The sequence below is a fragment of the Silurus aristotelis genome (genome assembly GCF_946808225.1).
Source record: "Silurus aristotelis genome assembly, chromosome: 5".
In the NCBI taxonomy this organism is placed as follows: domain Eukaryota; kingdom Metazoa; phylum Chordata; class Actinopteri; order Siluriformes; family Siluridae; genus Silurus; species Silurus aristotelis.
Genome location: NC_139578.1, coordinates 882,694 through 887,693, shown reverse-complemented (window position 1 = coordinate 887,693; position 5,000 = coordinate 882,694).

The window sequence follows — 5,000 nt, the reverse complement described above, 5'->3', positions numbered from 1 at the left end:
ACTACGAATATACAATATTAAAAATTATACAAATTAAGAAAAATACAGACTTCTCACTGGTTCTATAAGAGTTGAGTGGTTTAGTGTTATTGCGATGGGGATGTGATGAAGATTAATAACCAGGTTTTGATTGTATTTTTCTGTAATGTGGGAACTGGGACACGGCCACGGAACTGTATTTTTCCCTCAAGAAATTATGTTGAGTCTTAACATTGGGGAGGGACGTAGATCTGTGTGTGTGTGTTTGTGTGTGTGTGTGTGTGTGTGTGTGTGTGTGTGTGTTTAAAAGAGAGTGGTGTGTGTGTGTGTGTGTGTGTGTGTTAAAGAGGGAGGGAACAATATCACGTAGGCTATTGTTAGCACCCAGCAGCATCTCAGAGCTTCTCTGCACATTATCCTCTGATGGACCTCTGACAAAACTGATCCATTTTTAAGAGCGTGTACGGAGAGTTCAAGCGGGGAAAAAAAAAAAAAGAAGATCCAGGAGCTTTATTTCATTCTAAAACAAACTTCTCAGACATCAGCATGAACACCACAGCCGGGGCTGAGAACTACAGACGAGGATGGACCAAAGACGAGAAGGTAAAAGTGGATGGTTTTTATACTTCCACTCTTTTAATCACCTCGTGTTTTTCTACACACCAGAAAACATCCAAATCCAGGAAATATGTGGTCTTTAAATTCTGATCCCAACATTTCTTCTGATTGATGCTCACTAACAGAGACTCACTTTCATCTGGTGACTCTGATCTGCATTCAAGACGATAAAAAGACAGAAAATATGATTTATTTAATAAAGCGATTGAATGAAAAGTTGTTCATTTCAGCTTCGATTAGAAAACCCAGGAAGTGACCTCCTAGACTGGACTCATTTAATCTCAAACTTGGTTAAAACACCACATAAGTGTGGAACATTTGGATTGAAGAAGTGTGTAGACACGGATCAGAGCGAATGTTTAGAAATAAACTGTGTTTAGAGAAAATTCGATGTTGGCGTCCACTGGTCTACACATGGCATCTTTCTACATCCCTCTCTCTTCCTGACAGACTGACTAGTGGTGTAACTGTGTGTGTGTGTGTGTGTGTGTGTGTGTATGTATATATATATATATATATATATATATAGTGCTCCATGTGACTCCAGAGATTCCAGTGATAAATTACAGCAGCTGCACTGAGATTAGTATGTGTGAGTCCCTGAGGAGGCTTTCACACATGCAGAGTTTATACAGTTTAAACAATGCCATGGTGTGTGTGTGTGTGTGTGTGTGTTTGTGTTCAACCCCCCTGCTTGGGAGAGCGCTCACTCCTTTCTTTTATTGGTCACAAAACCACAATTTTACATTGGTGTGGAGAATGTGGATCAGTGATTGGTTGGTGGGGAGAATGTGGATCAGTGATTGGTTGGTGGGGAGAATGGGGATCAGTGATTGGTTATTGGTAAATAATGTAGATCAGTAATTCGTTGGTGGGGAGAATGTGGATCAGTGATTAGTTATTGGTAAATAATGTAGATCAGTGATTGGTTGGTGGGGAGAATGGGGATCAGTGATTGGTTGGTGGGGAGAATGTGGATCAGTGATTGGTTGGTGGGGAGAATGTGGATCAGTGATTGGTTATTGGTAAATAATGTAGATCAGTAATTCGTTGGTGGGGAGAATGTGGATCAGTGATTGGTTATTGGTAAATAATGTAGATCAGTAATTCGTTGGTGGGGAGAATGGGGATCAGTGATTGGTTATTGGTAAATAATGTAGATCAGTGATTGGTTGGTGGGGAGAATGGGGATCAGTGATTGGTTATTGGTAAATAATGTAGATCAGTAATTCGTTGGTGGGGAGAATGTGGATCATTGATTGGTTATTGGTAAATAATGTAGATCAGTGATTGGTTGGTGGGGAGAATGGGGATCAGTGATTGGTTATTGGTAAATAATGTAGATCAGTGATTGGTTGGTGGGGAGAATGTGGATAAGTGATTGGTTATTGGTAAATAATGTAGATCAGTGATTGGTTGGTGTGGAGAATGTGGATCAGTGATTGGTTGGTGGGGAGAATGTGGATCAGTGATTGGTTGGTGGGGAGAATGTGGATCAGTGATTGGTTATTGGTAAATAATGTAGATCAGTGATTGGTTGGTGGGGAGAATGTGGATCAGTGATTGGTTGGTGTGGAGAATGTGGATCAGTGATTGGTTGGTGGGGAGAATCTGGATCAGTGATTGGTTGGTGGGGAGAATGTGGATCAGTGATTGGTTGGTGGGGAGAATGTGGATCAGTGATTGGTTGGTGGGGAGAATGTGGATCAGTGATTGGTTATTGGTAAATAATGTGGATCAGTGATTGGTTGGTGGGGAGAATGCTATAACTTATAACCTCTTTACAACTTCTCACAACCTCTCCACAATAATATTTAAAAAAATCTTAAATCTAATTTAAGTTCAAAATTAAATGTATTCTTATTTTTCTGTAAAAAAATCCCTCTGTGCCACAGTCTGAATAAAACATTTATTATTATAATAAAAATACATGTATATATTTAATAATTACTACTACTAATAAAAATAATTGTCTATATTTCTTTATTTATGTGTAATTCAACTTTTAAAGGGAGACGAGAATAAATTAGGCCCCTGCGCCCCCTGCTGGACTCGGAGAGAATTTACACACACTCACACTAACTATAATTGTCTTTGTTCCACTCTGTCTCTTTCTATCTTTGTCTTTCATAATCTATCTCTCTATCATTGTAAGTCTCTCGAGCTCTCTGTCTGTAAAAAAAACAATGAAAAATGGCAAAATCTAAAACTATAATGTAGGCTTGTGTGTGTGTGTGTGTGTGTGTGTATATGTATATGTGCATGTGTGTGCGTGTGTGTGTATGTGTGTGTGTGTGTGTGTTGAGGTTTTTGAATGCAGTGGATGTGTTTGATTTAAGAAATAGGTTTTTCCTGCTCAAGTGACTGACATTCAGATTATTTTTCTGTGTGTGTGTGTGTGTGTGTGTGTGTGTGTGTGTGTGTGTGTGTGTGTGTGTGTGTGTGTGGAGCATTAATAGTTGTCAGCATCCTCGTATTATTTTCAGAAGTTTGAAATATTACAGTCTAGATAAAAGTATTATAAAGTATTAAACTGGGCATAAAATTGTATTTATTTAGAAAAAGAAACTCCGACCTGCTCGTAATGTTGAAGAATGAAGCGGAAAATATTCAGAGAAAAGTACGCACAGGTTTATCTCATTTTATCAACTAAGATGTGAAATTCCTGGTGAAAAACTTGTATCATGTGTGATTTACAGAGTAACAGATACTAATCTTATCGAATGTAATCTCCCCTGCTGTGACCAAAAGTTTGTGGACACCTGAGACACCTGAGCACTCACTGGATTTTGTGGAGATTCATGATTCCGAAAAAAAAAAAGAAAAAAAAAAGTCAGATGTCCCAATACTTTTGGACCACTGCCATTAAAACCTCGATAAAGATTAGAGATTATGTAGGTGGTGTAGGTGTTGGTGGTGTAGGTGTTGGTGGTGTAGGTGTTGGTGGTGTAGGTGTTGGTGGTGTAGGTGTTTATGTAGGTGGTAGTGGTGTTTATGTAGGTGGTAGTGGTGCTGATGGTGTTTATGTAGGTGGTGTTGGTGGTGTTTATGTAGGTGGTGTTGGTCCTCTACCTCAGGCTGGATCTCTGAGCAAGAGAGCGAGCAAGTGGTTTCACACTCATCATCAAACACTGCCATAAATCTCTTCTCCTGAATTTCATCAGCTCACAGCCTGTAGGGCAAGTGATTATTCTATTCCTTTCAAAACACACAAACACACACACACACACTCCTGGTCAGTCTTGCACGACTAGATAAAGATGGAAGCTGGTTGACTTCGGAGAGGCTTGTAGGGAAATATGGAGTCTGAGATCATCTCAGGGACGACGTCAAGCTCCTTCAGAACAAACCACCGGCCGTAACAAAACTTGTGTGTGTGTGTGTGTGTGTGTGTGTGTGAGTGTGTGTGTGTGTGTGTGAGAGAGAGAGAGAGAGAGAGAGAGAGAGCGAGAGAGGAAACACCCAATATATTTCCATACATTTGATGAGGATGAAGGTTGATGATGATGATGATGATGATTATAGTAAGGATGATAGTGAGAAAGGTGGTGTAGGTGGTGTTGGATGTGTTAGAGGTGTTGGAAGTGGTTTAGTTGTTGGTGTTTTTGAAGATGGTGGTGTTGGAGGTGGTGCTGGTGGTGTTGATGGTGTTGGTGATGGTGTAGCATACCCAGCTGAACAGATGCACTTTACTCTCTTGAAACTGATGTTTATTAAGGATTTTAATGTCCAAAATAAACACCGTAAGAGCTGAATAAAAACACAAAACATACAAAGTGATTAAATAAAACTCCCACAGCTACAAAACAACACGCTTAAACTGAAAACCCACATCAATCATAATGTTAACAAAATAACAAGAACACACCTTATTATGCTTAAAACAACAATTACAATTAATGCTCCAATCTCTATATCGCAAAATCAGCACGTGAAATGCTAACCTGCATACATACATTAGCGACCTGCTAAGCATTAACCATTAGCTTCAGTGGAGATGCGAAAATAAACATTCCAAAACCACCAAATTTCCCACACAAATGAAATTAAAATGATACCTTGTGCCCTTCATCAGCCAGGAGCTAAGAGGCAGGAAGAAACCCTTTAAAGAACGCGTGTTTAACACCAGCACAGCCAAAAGTCCACCTTTCCTTTCAGTAACAAACCAGACTGCCATTACACGTAGCAAAATTCACTAATGACCCACAGCGCCATCACATGACCACACTGCCCTCTATTGGACGGAGGTAAAGTGTCCGAGATTGAACGATTTAATGGTCATTTACAGGTGGTGTTAGCAGTGGTGTTGAAGGTGGTGTTGGTGCTGGGGGTGTTGGTGTAGGTGGCGTTGGAGGTGTTGTAGGTAGTGTTGGTGGTGTTGGAAGTGCTAGAGGAGTTGGAGG